The sequence below is a fragment of the Brassica napus genome, unplaced genomic scaffold (genome assembly GCF_020379485.1).
Source record: "Brassica napus cultivar Da-Ae unplaced genomic scaffold, Da-Ae ScsIHWf_2653;HRSCAF=3407, whole genome shotgun sequence".
Taxonomy (NCBI): domain Eukaryota; kingdom Viridiplantae; phylum Streptophyta; class Magnoliopsida; order Brassicales; family Brassicaceae; genus Brassica; species Brassica napus.
In genome coordinates, this window is record NW_026015948.1 from 16,980 (window position 1) to 34,651 (window position 17,672).

Consider the following 17,672-nt stretch of genomic DNA (forward strand, 5'->3'; position numbering starts at 1 on the left):
AACCTCTTTGAAATCATTATATGTTAGTTCAGGATGCAACTAGGCATTAAAACAATATTGTCATATTTTTGAAATTTTCTCAAATCTATGGGCTAACCCCTACAAAATATTGAGTTTTTGGTAAAACTTTATATACTGAATCCTATAATCTTTAGTGTTGTTTTAAAATTTCTACCATATTCTAAATTTGTATTAATGTATGCTAAACTCTTTTTCATGGTAAATGAGCACATTTCAATTGTTTTTATCAAATAATTTAATAAAACTTCATAATACTCTCTAAATCAATGAAATAACCACTATAAAGTTATTATTTTCTTGATAAACGGAGACGACAAAAGCTCCAAACCTCTTTGAACATCATCATATGTTAGTGCAGGATGCAAAAGCATTAAAACAATATTATCATATTTTTTGAAATTTTTTCAAAATCTGTGGGATAACCCTTACAAAAATATTGAGTTTTTGGTAAATACTTTATATACTGAAGCCTATAATCTTTAGTGTTGTTTTAAATTTCTACCATATTCTACATTTGTATTAATGTATGCTAAACTCTTTTTCATGGTAAATGAGCATCGTTCAATTGTTTTTATCAATTAATTTAGTAAAACTTCATAATACCGCCTAAATCGATGGAATAACCAATATAAAATTACTATTTCTTGATAAACGGAGAGCAGAAAGGCTCCAAACCTCTTTGACCATCATCATATGTTAGTGCAGGATGCAATAAGGCATTAAAAAATATTGTCATATTTTCTGAAATTTTTCTCAATCTATGGGTTAACCCCTACAAAAATATTGAGTTTTTGGTAAATACTTTATATACTGAAACCTATAATCTTTAGTGTTGTTTTAAATTTCTACCATATTCTACATTTGTATTAATGTATGCTAAACTCTTTTTCATGGTAATGAGCATCTTTCAATTGTTTTTATCAAATAATTTAATAAAACTTCATAATACTCCCTAAGTCGATGAAATAACCTCAATAAGTTATTATTTTCTTGATAAACGGAGACGACAAAAGCTCCAAACCTCTTTGAACATCATCATATGTTAGTGCAGGATCCAACTAGGCAATAAAACAATATTATCATATTTTTTGAAATTTTCTCAAATCTATGGGCTAACCCCTACAAAAATATTGAGTTTTGGTAAATACTTTATATATGAAGCCTATAATCTTTAGTGTTTTAAATTTAATACCATATTCTACATTTGTATTAATGTATGCTAAACTCTTTTTCATGGTAAATGAGCATCTTTCAATTGTTTTTATCAAATAATTTAATAATACTCCCTAAATCGATGAAATAACCACTATAAAGTTATTATTTTCCTGATAAATGGTGACGACAAAAGCTCCAAACCTCTTTGAAAATCATCATATGTTAGTGCAGGATGCAACTAGGCATTAAAACAATATTGTCATATTTTTTGAAATTTTCTCAAAATCTAGGGGCTAACCCCTACAAAAATTGAGTTTTTGGTAAATACTTTATATATTGAAGCCTATAATCTTTAGTGTTGTTTTAAAATTTATACGATATTCTACATTTATATTAATCTATGCTAAACTCTTTTTCATGGTAAATGAGCATCTTTCAATTGTTTTTATCAAATAATTTATAAAACTTCATATACTCCCTAAATCGATGGAATACCACTATAAAGTTATTATTTTCCTGATAAATGGAGACGACAAAGGCTCCAAACCTCTTTGAAAATCATCATATGTTAGTGCAGGATGCAACTAAGCTTTAAAACAATATTTTCATATTTTTGAAATTTTCTCAAAATCTATGGGCTAATCCTACAAAAATATTGAGTTTTTGGTAAATATTTATATACTGAAGCTTATAATCTTTAGTGTGGTTTTAAATTTCTACCATATTCTACATTTGTATTAATGTATGCTAAACTCTTTTTCATGGTAAATGAGCATCGTTCAATTGTTTTATCAATTAATTTAGTAAAACTTCATAATACCCCCTAAATCGATGGAATAACCATATAAAATTATTATTTTCTTGATAAACGGAGAGCACAAAGGCTCCAAACCTCTTTGAACATCATCATATGTTAGTGCAGGATGCAACTAGGCATTAAAACAATATAGTCATATTTTTAAAAATTTCTCAAAATCTATGGGCTAACCCCTACAAAAATATTGAGTTTTTGGTAAATACTTTATATACTGAAGCCTATAATCATTAGTGTTGTTTTAAAATTTATACCATATTCTACATTTGTATTAATGTATGCTAAACTTTTTTTTCATGGTAAATGAGCATCTTTCAATTGTTTTTATCAAATAATTTGATAAAACTTCATAATACTCCTAAATCGATGGAATAACCACTATAAAGTTATTATTTTCCTGATAAATGGAGACGACAAAAGCTCCAAACCTCTTTGAAAATCATCATATTTTAGTGTATGATGCAACTAGGCATTGAAACAATATTGTCATATTTTTTGAAATTTTCTCAAAATCTATGGGCTAACCCCTACAAAAATATTGAGTTTTTGGAAATACTTTGTATATTGAAGCCTATAATCTTTAGTGTTGTTTTAAAATTTATACCATATTCTAAATTTGTATTAATCTATGCTAAACTCTTTTCATGGTAAATGAGCATCTTCAATTGTTTTTATCAAATAATTTAATAAAACTTCATAATACTCCTAAATCGATGGAATAACCACTATAAAATTATTATTTTCCTGATAAATGGAGACGACAAAGGCTCCAAACCTCTTTGAAAATCATCATATGTTAGCGCAGGATGCAACTAGGCATTGAAACAATATTGTCATATTTTTTGAAATTTTCTCAAAATCTTTGGACTAACCCCCTACAAAAATATTGAGTTTTTGGTAAATATTTTATATACTGAAGCCTATAATCTTTAGTGTTTTTTTAAAGTTTATATCATATTCTACATTTGTATTATGTATGCTAAACTCTTTTCATGGTAAATGAGCATCTTTCAATTGTTTTTATCAAATAATTTAATAAACTTCATAATACTCCTAAATCGATGGAATAACCACTATAAAGTTATTATTTTCCTGATAAATGGAGACGACAAAGGCTCCAAACCTCTTTGAAAATCATCATATGTTAGTGCAGGATGCACTAGGCATTAAACAATATTGTCATATTTTTTGAAATTTTCTCAAATCTATGGGCCAACTACAAAGATAAAACAAAAGGAGTACTACATAGTGCATCAAAACACTAGAACTGACAAAGTGCTATCAAACAAGGTTTCTATTTACTCATCTGCGCCTAGTTACTGCTACCGGTGTGGAAATGTAGCTTCTATGTTGATTTTCAATGACAACATGTTGAGTCGTCCTCATCTGTTTCCTCTTTATGTGAACCTGCAGGAACACACAATACAAACCAAGTGACTGTAGCCTGAAAACTAAATACGAACAATTTAACGAAACAGCGAGGAGAAATTAAACAAAACAACATCACTTCATATTTACAGTCTTCGTCTTGAGTATTTAATTACTAACTTCCCAAAATAAACTCGTTCGGATATTTAACTAATTTTTTATTTGGATTTGGTATTATTTTTTGAATCAGATTTGGTTTAGTTCTTCGAGTTCTGATTTTTTTGCTTTAGCCCTACATTAAACACCGTTTTAATTTCTCATCGTACTAAAAGCATTACAATACCAGATTTTTAACTTTTTCAGAAGAATATCGTGAAGATTTATGCTTTTAGTTGTTTTTAGATATGGTAGGAGATGAACTTCTTTTTTATTGGAGATGATTGGTAGTAACTGGAGCTTTTATTTTTTTGATGTAGAAATAAGACTATAATTTTTTTTGTTGGTGTAAATAATTTTTGTAGGATTATAGCTGTAGGTTTGAAAAGATTTAATGACTTACATATAAATTTTCTAAAGCAAAAAATAAGTGTTCTAGGTTTATTGCTTTCCGCAGCTAAAAATAAACAAAAATAAAATAAAATTTGTAGCTTTAAAAATTCTTTACAAAGCATGATTGGTAAATAATTATACTTTAGAAATAATTTAGGTTGTAGAAATATCTTACAGCACTTCTAAAGCATTTGTCAATCAACCCAATTGTATTTGCTAAGAACAATTTAAAATAACATTTTCAATTTAGGACATAAATGAAATTGTTCACTATGTCCACCATATCTTTAATAGATTGTTTTGAAAATAATTTTATTAATTTTGATAATAATTATTTGGTTGTCAACCAGAGAAACATCAACAAATATAACTAGTGTACACTAGGTGAATGATGATGTATACAACAACAATATATACTTGAATATTTTTCTTCACAGCCTCCTGTCATGTACCCTAATTTTCTACAGTTTTGTATACATCCTTGGCTGACCTTACAAGTGGTCTCCTTACCGGACATATACGGATTTGTCCTAATTGGGATGCAAAAAAATTAAATGATCAATCAGTTATCAATTCTTAAGTAGAACAATAGTACACAGTTTTTTTTTTTGGGACAATTTAACTTTGAAGAAATGTTTACCTGAAGCCATTGGTAAAAGTATAAACGTAGATACCATCAATGAAAATAACAAAAGAGATGAAAACTTGTTTGCTGCCATTTCTTGTGATTTAGAATATGCAACAACTATTTTTCTTCTTTTGGAAATCCTTCAATTATATAAACCAGTTAAAAGGTAAGATCCAAACGGAAAATTAGAATTAATTTAACAAATAACGCCTTTTGACTAAAAATAACGCAACTTCTTAAAAAAGTTTTTTTTTTTTGTTCGCATGTGATTAATAACGCACTTCGTTTGTGCCACTGTCATTTATGGTGTGGTTTTCATCTTCGGTGCGTTTTTTCCCCCTGTTATTTTAGTTAAATAGTTACTCTGAATAAAATCAATTTAATTAAGAGAAATTGCACACTATCGAAAAAATTATAACTCATTGTATAACACTTTAACCTAATTTGCTAGCATACATACATTATATAGTGCCCCTGGAGGTTTCGAGCTTTGCCGGCGGAGGATCGGCTGAAACGGCTGAAACTGGCGGCCGTCTTGAGTTTCTGGTGACTCAGCGAGGTAGGTGTAGCGGTGTAGGAGGTTGGGGTCGGCTTTTGGGTAGGGATCCGTTTGGCTGTCGACTTTTCTCTTTAGATCCGGCGAATCCCATTGAGTTGTGGCAAGTGTCTGGTCAGGAGGCTTCTCCGCTCCGGATCTGTTCGTATACCTATGTTCTATGTCATTTTGTTTTCCCGGCAGAGAGGTTCGGAGGCGCATGTTTTATCCATACGCGGAGTGTCTTGTCGTAAGGTATTTCTTGGTTGTCCTCCGAGATTAACTTTAAGCCCACATGTTTCATTTTCTTCTTCAATGCATCGTAAACAAAGCATCCACAAAGTTGCTCTTTTGCTGCGAACCTGCAATGAAGATCCAACTGTTTGTCGGGTCCGAATAATTTTCCAGCAAGAATAGTTAGGAGTCACCGTCATTATTTATTATTGATATATATAGTTCTGTGAAGTTAGTTCTGTTGACCAACTTCACATTAACATAAATTTAATTATATTTCTTTTAGAATTTCCATTAACATAAATATAATTATAATTTTTTTCTTTATATAATATCACTATTATTAAAATAAGAACACTTTTTTGGGGATTTACCTTTTAGTTTTCAAATAAAGTTACAAGTAATGCTATTGACATTTAATAATTTCTATAAATACTAATGCTATAATTAAAAACAAACATGGCGCAACAAACAACTTCAAATATGTCCTAAGGGCATCTCCATCTCTACTCCATTTTTTTCCTCTAAAATGGGGTAAAAGTGAATATGGAGTAAGGAATGCTCCAACCCAACTCCATATCTCACTCCATAATGAAATTTACTCCATAAATGGAGTAATCTTTTTTTTTTGTTCATCACTCCATTATGGAGTGGGAAATAGAGTAGGATTGGAGCAATTTTACTACATTTTCACTTTTACTCCATTTTGAAGGAAAAAATGGAGTTTTACATTGAAGATGCTCTAATAAGCGCTTCCTAGAATCCGAAAGATGACAACAGGCTGGGAAGACACACCCCATGCTAATTGATGAGGATTGCGTTGAAATCTAAAGCCTGACGATCACTCAGAGATGGCTCTTCAAGACCAACAAAGAACAAACACTTTCATGAGGCACGAGAGAAACTCTTATCAAGCGCAGGCGGTAAGAGAAATACCCTGAAGCTTCGAATATGAGGTGAGATGACTATAGATAGAATAGAAATACTTCTTTAAAATATAGAAATATTATAAATATGTTTAATATAGTAGAAAGAATATTTACTGAATTTGCAAGTATTTGGATGGAAATGAGAAACATGACTCTTTTAAGTAACCATAGAGCCTTCTCACTTCTCAACAACAAGACCAAACCGCAGAATAACATCAAACGTGTAAATAAAAATAGAGACGTGCGTCTCAAGGAAATAAAGAGACCATTAAAACCTGGTACTCTTCAACCTCCCCCACCACTTCATCTTCACTCTCTCCGCTGAACCACCACCTCCTTCACTCCCAAGCTTGCCAAGTATCAGTTTCGTTTCCCTTAGCCTCCCTCCATAATCCTTCTTCCGTGTCAAACATCTGTTTCAACCTTCTTAGCTCCCTCTCCGGATCCAAGTTCGCCTCCACCTGACCAGACTTCACTTCCATCAAGAACTTTGTGTCGTCACCAAACACCTGAGCTCTCTGTCCGAACTCTTCTGCTAACCGGCTTATCACGCTTAACCCCACACCTACGCTTCTTGTCCTCCCATGAGTCCTGAAATCACCGCCGCTTTCTGATAACTCCGTTGCGTCGCTTGCGTTCACCGACGCATCAGAGTTTCTAGCCGAGTCCTCAACCTCTAGGCTTTTCTTGGCAATGGAAAGACTTGACTGCAATGATCTCATTTGCTTTTGCCAGATCTCTTCCATTGACTTCATCTTGGTTTCGTATTCGGACCACCTGTTGTCGTACTGCTGGAGTCTTTGTCGGAGAATGTCGTTCTCCTCTTCTTTCTCACGAAGTGCAGCTTCGCTTTTCAGAACCCTGCGCTGAAGTTCTGAAAGTACTGATGCCTTCACTAGCACCTCGTCTGAATCATTTCTCTGCGTAAGACAAATCAATTTACAAGTCAAGCAATGTTCATTTATAAACCTTAAGTCAGATGCAAGGGAGAACTTTGTTAGGACCTTGGTGCCTCCAGATGTTAGCCACCAATATCCCCAGCACATCTTCTAACCAACTCGCCACGAATTGCTGCAAGTAAATGAAACTTTTAATATATCCAATACGTTGACATTTCACGTTTTAATCAAAACCATTTTTCACCTGATTGTATTACAACCGATGCATCAACTGTGGCTTTATACTGTTTCTTAGCAATCCTTCTCTTAACATGGCTTTGTATAGCAGCAGAAGCTCTATGCCTCCGAAGTAACTCTGTGTATTCATTTCTTACTTTTTCTCCACGAACAACTGAAACAAAAAATGTATGAAGAAGCCGTAGCTCAAGTTAAGCTGAAACAGTGTCTACTTATATTGAAATATTGAAATGAGACTAGGGGTTATACATGATTGAAGAACAGTAACTCTTCTTTTATGCTCTCTTAGACGACTCCGTGCTTGGTGCCCTCTAAAACAGCTTTGGAGACGTAAGATCCCATGAAGAGTGCGATTCCTTGTATCTTCAAGAACCCCAATCTGCATAGGTGAAGTAAGAGTTTCTAATTTGGGGCCCCCTTCTAGAGAAAGTCAAGACATCAGAAGCCTATCTATATAGTACCTGGCCAGTTCTGAAAAACAGTTTTGTGTAGCCGACTTGATACATCTCTGGCAAGATGTTGAACTGATGAAGAATTGCAACCGAAACACTAAGAGGATCTTTGCTGCGATGCTCTCCAGCAGAAGGAAACCGTACCTAAAGTATGACAGGAGAAGCAACATGAATACTTGACTATTACTATGAAAGTGCCGCTACTTAATAGTGAATACTGATCGGAGTTTGTCACCTTCTAGCAAATTTCTGATGAGACATTCTGGTAGGAAATCCAGACCGGGAGATTCGAACCACCTCTAGGACTCCACAACATCTTAGCTGCTGTAAGACAAGCCCTTGCTCATACAACCCGGGAGACTGAACATTGTTTGGCTTTATGCAGCGAATGAAATGTGGTGTCGTGTTCCCTAGTCGTTGCATCAATTGGAAAAGTTGATCCTGAAAAAAAAAAAATCCAGGCATGGTCACTAACTAGATACTATAAGATGATGAAAAATAGAAGCAAGCTGTGTTTAAAGGCAAAAGTGACATACCTTAAATTTAGTTGCTACACTCAGTCGCTGGGAGTCAGCTCCACCTGCTTTGTATAAAGGACCAACACAGGCTTTTCAGAATGAATGAGCATGCTAGAAGCGAAGGCTTGTGGAAGGTGGCAAGAGCAAGATGACAAAAGCTTAATAGAATCTGAATGCAGCAAATCCCGGTTCTTCTCTAGAAATCCAGTCGTCTCATATGTAACCTGAGTTTGGAAAAAAAAAAAATGAACCCCACCGACCCAACAACATAACATGGCTTATGTTCTGTAAAACAGTGCCACTGGGTTTTCTCAAGCTTATATTACCTCTCCAGCATAATGAGAAACCGTAAAAGCCTTCCCTCGATCTCCTCTAAAACAGGAATTAGCACTTAGGTGTTCCTTAAGCTTGTTGGCAAGTGTCAGATCTGTGCCATTCGGAAATGTTGATTCCTCATCAAGAAGCGAGAGCAGACCTAATGGTTTCTGCACAGAAGTGATACTTACACTGTGTTAACTTAATTGACATGCTTTGGAAAGGAAAATAAATATCAGTTATCACATTACCTTTTCAAAGAGACTGAGACAATTTTGGTTGTCCTCAAAATCAACCCTTGTCCAGTCAATGCCATCCTGTATATATTCCTGAAAGAGCAAAAAGACATGTTAAGCCCTCAGAACTGTCTGTAACGTGAATGCTCAGCCATATCAGAAAGTGGGCAACTTTACCTCCTGCTCCAGCTTGAATAGATGACGATTAAAGTGTGCTGCAATCTCTCATTTGCATAATTTATACAGAACTGTTCAAAACTGTTCTTCTGCAACATGTGAAGTAATTATTCAGCAACATTCACATTGGAACAAATTTTAAACAGAATATGCATACATCAAACCATTTTCTAATAAGATCTATGACCGTTCTTTCTCATCATGCAATGTGGACACATCCACTAGTTGATATTTTAGAAAGATAAGGTAAAATCTCAATGAGAAATAGTTCCTAAGCATTCAGATTTTCAGCAGATAGATTAACGTAGAGAATTATGACAGTTCCTCCAGGTCCTCATCAGTATTTCCTATAAGTTTCTATGGTTGTCATGATTTAGTAATTTGACTTTGATCTGAATATGTAATGTATAGATAGCTTCCGTGAGTTCATGCAGGAAAAAAAAAGAGAGAGAGAGAGAGTAAAAGAAGCATACATCAAATGATTCAAAGCCATAGATATCCAGAATGCTGATGGATCTGCCAGTCCTCCTTTTTCCCACCGCAAGAGATTTGTTTATCTGTTCAACCAGCCAGTCAAATAGGCAGGCATATATTGACTTTGCTAAAGCATCTCTTGCGTCAATGGCCTGAAATTACATTTATAGAATCTCAGCACACAAAAGGAATAAACAAGTCATTATCTCCAGAAGGAATTCATGTATTGCAAGGCTTGATGCGAACTAAATAAGAAGCATAGATCATGACTACAAACGCAACGCAGAATACACTTTAGTCACAAAAAGAAAACTAAATGCAAGCGATTCTTTGTAAACGGCCTACCTGCGATAGTGTTAGCTTCTGTATAATTGTGTCATTTCTAACTTTCATATTACGATTCGATAGAGCTAGCTTTAGCTCATTGATGTTGCACCCAATCAATTTAGCAACAGTTGACAAACCTGAAGAAAAAAACAAAAGATACACCACTTAAGTTAGCAATGCTTTTGCACGTCGCCAGATAAGCCGCAAATATTAACCAGTAAACTTGAAATAACCAAAATCATTTTCCAAGAGAAGGATACAATAACTTTAAGGTGACATCTCCGCACACAATATACAGAAAAGCAGAGAAACTATCAGTATCTAAGGATTGAAGAGCCTTACTTTCATCTTCCTCAGGTTCAACGTGTTTTCATTGTCAATAGCGGTGAAAGAAACATTCCCTAGCCATAGTACTGCTGCAAGCATTGCAAATACGCTTTCTTGATCTTCTTTACTAACGTGCACAATGTCTAGAGCTTCCTGTAACAGCAAGTTTTTCAATCAAACGCTAAATAGAAAGAAAGAAAGAACAAATTAAATTGAATGAATGTTGTTTACCGTGACAGCTTGAAAACGTTCAGCGTCATCAACTCCGTTAATTGAATAACAATTGCTTTGTTGCAATATTTATACTCTTCTGCGCTTGTCAAATTTAGCTTCTCTGATTTGACAATTAGTGGAATAAAAGAGTCAGATATACAATTAAAAAGTCAGTTATACCGTAAAATCTTTTTAAAGAGAATTGTTATAAGCTATTTATAGGATTCAGATTTTACAAATCATACCTCTAAGAGTAGGTGAAGCCCCAGCACAAAGCTGGTAAAATATATGATATGACCTTTCTCCTTCCGCACATTGAACCACTCTAGACTATTAAAGTGTGTCAGAATTAAAAGAAAAGCATGGCAATGTTACGCAACTATGTTTCGAAGCAGCTAAAACAATATAGAGGAGTTTACCTTTTCTAGCAAACTGCAAAATTTGAAGAAACAGCAAAGAAAACTAAGTCAGCATTTGTATATGAAAAAAAAAGGAAAACATTGTGATGTAGCAACTACAAGGATTATGCTTACATGTTTGGACTTTAGCACCAGAAATCTTTCCTGTTTCACTAAAATGAATCTCTATCAGCTTCCCCTGTCAAGTTTAACATCAAAGAATATTATGAGATAGAGGCGCAAAAGTTCAACAGACACAGAGTAAAATGGGGATTGAGGGCTTACAAAACGACTAGAATTATCGTTTCTCAATGTTTTTGCATTTCCAAATGCTTCCAAGATGGATTAGTCTTTAATATCTCATACTCGATCCCACTTCCACCTCCAAGAGCAGCCAAGTATTGCATTGCTATCTTTGCTGTCTCAGTTTTCCCTGCTCCACTCTCTCCACTGTACAAAAAACATATCTGGTGATAAGAAACACTTACCAGTGCACAAATATGTAACAGCGAACTTTAAAGGAGGAAGTTTTAACTAACCTTATAATGATGGATTGGTTAACTTCATCTAAAACAGAAAACGAAACAAGATAAGAATGAAAACATAGAGTGCAATACGTTAAACAATTACGAAACGTGATCCCACCTCTTATCATTTCACGGATTGCTGTATCTGCAATAGCGTAGACATGAGGGCTCTCATTTGATCTTTTCCTGTATGCTTCGATGTTGCTATTTCCATACAAAGGAACCTCTTTGAATGGATTCACAGCCACTAGAACCGGCCTGCTTGGTCTATCACCATAAAGAAAAAACTCAGAAAAGAAATAAACAATTTTACTATAGAATTCGGAGTACTAAATTAGCAAAAAAAAAGACTTACATAGATCATGTCTTGGTTGTACCTATACTCAAGGTTGTACAACACTGCTGGTTCATTTAAGTAACTTAGTTGCATGAATCATCTACTCCATCAAGTATATCAGGATTTGCAGGTACTAGTGTCTCTGATATGACTTTTAACACCTGTTCAAATCAAGAAGAATCAAACACTAAAAATAGTAATCAACATCTATTTTAGGGAATTAAAAAAATAATTCACATACATTTCCCTCAGGTAGTTTAACAACAGACTCTTCTCCTGAAGTTGACAACACCTTCCCCAGCTCCCAGTTACCACTTGGAAGTTGGACCCAAAATTGCAATACCTGAAAAAAGAATGTTTTCTCTAATGTTTGTTGGACCAAACCAAAAAAAAAATATCAATCTTAAGCATACCTTCTTCCGAGCATATACGCTTGTGTCGCTCCACCTGCGGTCCGTACTCTGAGGCAAGGGCACGATAAGATCTCCATCAACAAGTGAAGACACCTCCCCATTTGAAACGCTGTACGGTGAATCCTCATTACCATTATCCACTCCCCAACAGAATCTCCAGTTCCCTTGAACCCATTCTTCAAGTGACCATTTGGTGGAATGGTCACAGAAACACTTGATCCAGAGGAGTCCTCAAGGGGTGGTGAATCAAGGAATCTATAATCCGCCGGCATCGATTTAAGTGACTGAACAGATGGCTTAACCTTCTGGACATTTTTCCTGTAGGAGAGAGAGAAGAGAACTGTTTAGTTCAAAAGAACCGAGACCATAAAGACAAAGCACTTGTGGTTTGCTTTTAGAAGAAGACAGAGACAAAAGTTTATATCGCAGAACAATAAAGAAGGACCATACTTTTAGGAGGATGTAGACTAAAGTATTCAGTCATGCACAGTCGCTATTACATAGTGTTTCACATCAAGCAAAAAGGAAAAGATTGAAAGATTAAGCAATCTATGGAAATAATCTAAAGCGAAAATGTAGAGACTTTCTGGTTCCCCTGTCTAAATTAAGTAAGTAAAAGCAATGCAAGATCCAATGGATTCACCTCAAGATCTCACTCAAAAATAACAAATCTAAGTCTTGTTCTTACACAGCTTTTGATCTAATGAGATCTAAAAAAAACACTCATCTCATGATTTCTAAAAAGGAAGACTGCTTTCACATATACAAATTTTGTTTTCTTGATTTCGTTAGAAAAGATCAAGAAGAGTAAAGATTGGAAGTTGTGAAATTAATTACCTTTAAAAAAGAAAAAATAGGAAACCAAATCAGGAACCAGTTTTAATGGTGAAAGACTTGAGATTCACAAGAATTTGATTCAACCGATGAGATAGATCTTGGACATAGATACAAACATTCACACACACTTTATAACTTCCGTGATTCTCTAGACGTAGACTCAGGAAACGATGAAATTAAAAATGAGTATTAACACTTTGGAGGGGGTCTACAGTAACAATAGTGAGTAGGAAATTTAGAGAAGATGAGAAAATTTGGAGAGAAAATCGGGAAGAAGATGCAACTTCTTTTCTTCTTTCTCTGTTTAGTAAAACTGTTCTCTTCTCTTTGTAAATTTTCTTCTTTTTTTTTTAATTTTGGTCATCCGATTCCGACAGTTTTGAATGTCTTTTTTGGCCACCACCACCACCAGTGGAATTTTCAGCAACCTCACGTGGTCAAAATTCCGATTATGCCCTTCTATATTTTTATTAACCGATTTTTGTTTTTCAAATTATGTGATATTACAAAGTTAAATGTCGATAATTAATGTTTTCAAATTTTAAATTATAACTAAACGGAACTATTAATTCGATTTTTTTCTATTATTATATCCATACAAATGATTAAATACGTTACTTTGAACTACACAGTATATGAATTGTATTTAAATGATAACCATTATGATATCTAATTTTTACACATTAAAGAGTACTTAATAATCCTATAGATTAAGAAGCTCGAGGGGCTAATATAAGTCTACCAAGTAAAAACTAATAAATTAATTAGAATTGGTCCATGTTTCAACCACATCTTCTATTTATGTAGTCAACTATATTATATTAAGAGTCTCTTCTATTAATATGTACACCCTGAGCATATCTTAGCTATATTCGTTCAAATTTTACCAATTAATAAAAAACTTCAGCTATTTTTCAACAAGAATAATAATAACTGGTAGTTAGCTAGTAGTATGCGGAAAGAACATTTCCTTCTTTTTGGTGCCAAAAGAACATTAAGATCATGATAAAGACTGATGCAGCCCACCCCCCAGTGTTTGAGTTAGTACATTCTAGGAACACCTTGACATTCTGAGGTTGCGATAAATTCTATCTATCCATTCCACACTGTACTATAGATGTCAATTTAAGGATTTGGTACAACATTTTATTATAGACTGATGGTGCAGATACAATCATTAAAACGAACATAGAGACCAATCATGCCGGAACTTATTACAGAACAACAACCACGATTTGATAGCAATTACAGTACATATTTAAAAAAAAACTCACCTTCGTAATATACACTAACGAACCGAAAAAAATATAAATACATTTAGATATGTACAGAGATTTAAGTGAAACCTCTCACTAAAAGCAAATATACAGTTTTCTTCTTACAGGTTTTTTGGAGTGTGTAAACAAATGGCTTCTTTACACGTTTTCTTCCAATCCAAGCAAAAGAGACATTTCGGTTGTAACTGCACACAAACAAACCAATCATTGAGTTTAGCTTAAGGTAGAGAACAAAACATAAGCAACTAACCGCCATCTTATGCAAATCAATCCCACGAGCTATGACAACACATATGTTCTGACCACCACCTCAATCACGGTTTCATGGTACTAAGAGGCCTACCCTCAGATATAAGTTTAAATGTAACATACTAGACCGGTTAGGCTCAAGCTGGCTTAATCACCATAGTAATTAGTAAGCAAGTAATGTGCCATAATCGAAAGTACAATCAACCAATGTTGAAGTAAGAAGTTATCCTCAAATAGATTCTAAATTCCACAAACCTCCGCTTTTTCAGAACCAAAATAAAAAACAGAGGCAAACAAGAAGTGTTTATTCGACAAGTCGATGAGAAAATCACATTCCAGATCCAGCGTCAAGACATAAACTTTAAGCTTGTAAGCAAAACCAAGAAACTCAAAACACCACAACATCTTACTGCAATGAACATTTTCCCTCCTACAAAGCTTCAACATCAAACCAAACCAAAACAAAAGTAATGAGTTTGAGCATTATATGTACCGAATCTCTTATAATCACACTCTAATTGCCGAGTCCAATAAAAAAATAACTCTATTTATCTTCGAACAATAAAAAACTATAAGTAAACGACTTTTTCACACAGACACAACACAATAAAAAACTAACAAGACTGGTCGGAACCAAGATCCGACAACCACACCTCAATCCAACTCGTCTGGCCTAGTATCCATATCAGACCCACTCCCAGAATCCGAACCCGCATCAAGTCTTCTAAACCTCCTCTCACCCTCCCCTCCTCCTCGCCTCCTATTCTCATAATCAACATCGTACGTACGCAACTCATGCCTACAAACAGGACACGTGTTACGCATCCGCAGCCACGGAATCAAACAATCCTGATGTACACGTGTCCGCAAGGCATCTCTTTAACACCAACCCCATCTTCAAACTCATCCATACAAACCGCGCACTGATTCATCTCCGATCGCATCGTCACTTTAACAGTAGGTAACGCGTCGACGGCGGATTTAGAAGCCGGAGGTGTCCGTAACGGTTCGGATCGTCTTCACCTAGCTGCTGGATCAGATCCTCGAGACCACCACGCCAAAGTAATCACCGTGGTGGTGGTGGTGGTGATTCTCGAAGAGCATTTGAACGTTGACGCCGCTTGATTGGAGCTGCTGGGGTGGCTGTGGATGAAGCTCACGGGATCGAATGCGTCGGGGTCGTGATCGAGGTTCGTGAAGTCCATGACTGGAATGAAGGGAGGCGTGATGAGGGTGGAGGATCTGAGATCGGGAAATTGGATCTGTGTGTTCTTCGAGGAAGCCTAGTTGCAGAGGGGCAGAAGGATCGGCGGTGGGGGAGATGGTGATTGTGATTGTTTGGTTGCATTGGTGGCAGAAGAACGTCTTGTCCGTCTCCGCCGTGGCGACGGAGGATTCTGTGAGTTTCCGGCGGATGACATGATCGGGAATCTCGGAAATGTTGGAGAGGATGAATGGGCGGAGAGAGAGAGAGAGAAGTTCAATCCAATCTGTATGAGTTGCATACGGTTTTGATCCAAACCAACATGCCGAACCGAAATCGAACTTAACCGTAAAATTCTCGGTTTAATTTGATAGATTTTCCAGCGTTCTGATGCTGGTTCGGATATTACGGTTTTAAAATCTATAATCCTCTTAAATATTTTTTTATATTTCTTCAAATTTTATATTTAATTCGAATTTGAATTGATAAGCTTCGTTCATATATTTTCAAATAACTGAATATCTGAATTTTATTTTAAAATTCAAATATTTTATATATTTAGATGACTGAGTATCTGAAATTTATTTTAAAATCTTAGCATATTTTTCGATTATTTTTTTTCCATTGAAGATTTGATTATAGGTCTGACTGATATATAGGTTTTCGAGGTTTTTTGATTATGTAAACACATAAAATCAAATTTTGAATATCAGTTATATTTTTTTTTTCCGTCTAAGTAGATTTTTAATTGAAAAAACGGCCGAAGCCCAGTGAAAGCATACAGACACCCGAAGGCCCACATCGAAAGCCCAAAAAAGAAACCAAACAATTAGGCCCAAGCCCATACCCAAACACCCCATTCTCGACAACAGCGATTCGCCCTAGCTCAGGGCCCAAACCCGCAACGTCGCCACCACCGGGAGCACCTACGTCGGAGAGGACGCGTCTCACTGGCCATTACAGGAACATACAACACTGTGACCGGCCTAATCCATGACCTCCACACCCTTTTAACCGCAGCCGTGAGTTACTCGTGTGTTATCTTTATCGGATAGATCAATCGCCGTAGCGAGATCACATCCGCCACCGTTCGAGCAAACACCCGAGGACATCACCGCCGCACAGAACATCACCAACTTGCAATAGCCACCTCTCTCTTCCACCCACGAGAGATCGCCCTCGGTTCTCACCGACAAACTCAAGAAAAAAATGAAAAGACAAACCCTAAACCAAATCTAGATTAAAAACAAGAGCCGACGAGGTAAGGTAAAGAGATCCTTCACCCCTCGGAGCACGAACCGGCGACGCAGAGCTGGGTAACCCTCCACCTCCCGGAGACTTTGCCGACGACGCAGAGCTGAGGAAGCCTCCACCCTCCCGAATCTTAAACGGCGACGACGGAGCTATCATAGCCTTCGCCTCCCGAAGCAAAAACTAACCTCAAACGAAAACTGTAGCGACTAACCGCCGTCCTACATCCTCACTACGAATCCAGAACAGGGATTTGCCGCCGATTGAAGCTCTCCATCACAGAACTCTTCCCGGAACAAACCCTAACCCAGATTCGGAATATATCGAAGGGACACCGGATCGAAGCACCAGAGTAATCTAGACTGGATCGACAAGAGAAGAGCCACCGGCGCCGGCACGCGCTCGGACGCGCAGCCGGACGCCGGCCTTCTTCTCAGACGCGTTTTCTCTCTTTCTCTCTCCTCTCTCTCTCCTCTCTCTTTCCTCTTCTTCTCTTTCACCTCACTCCAGTGAATATCAGTTATTATCCTATCAAATTTAGATATTCAATTTGGTTCAGATATCTTCTCTGACTCAAAACTAAGCCCTACTCGTTGGAGTCATGGCTATAATATAGGCTTGGTCCAGTTAAGGTTTGTAGTTTTTGAAGGTGTTGTTTTTATTTCTAAAAGTACGAGACCAAAATTGAAAGAATCGAAAGTAGTGGACCTTAAGAAAAAAAAGTCATCACCTAGCTTTCGTTCCTATGACCACACAATCGTTTTTATTCTG

At 35.9% G+C, this 17,672-nt stretch overlaps 2 pseudogenes; both read right to left on the reverse strand.

The window, feature by feature from the left end:
• Nucleotides 1-6,464: 6,464 nt before the first annotated feature.
• Nucleotides 6,465-14,453, reverse strand: LOC125601747 (annotated as a pseudogene).
• Nucleotides 14,045-17,060, reverse strand: LOC125575447 (annotated as a pseudogene).
• Between the last annotated feature and the right edge of the window lie 612 nt (nt 17,061-17,672).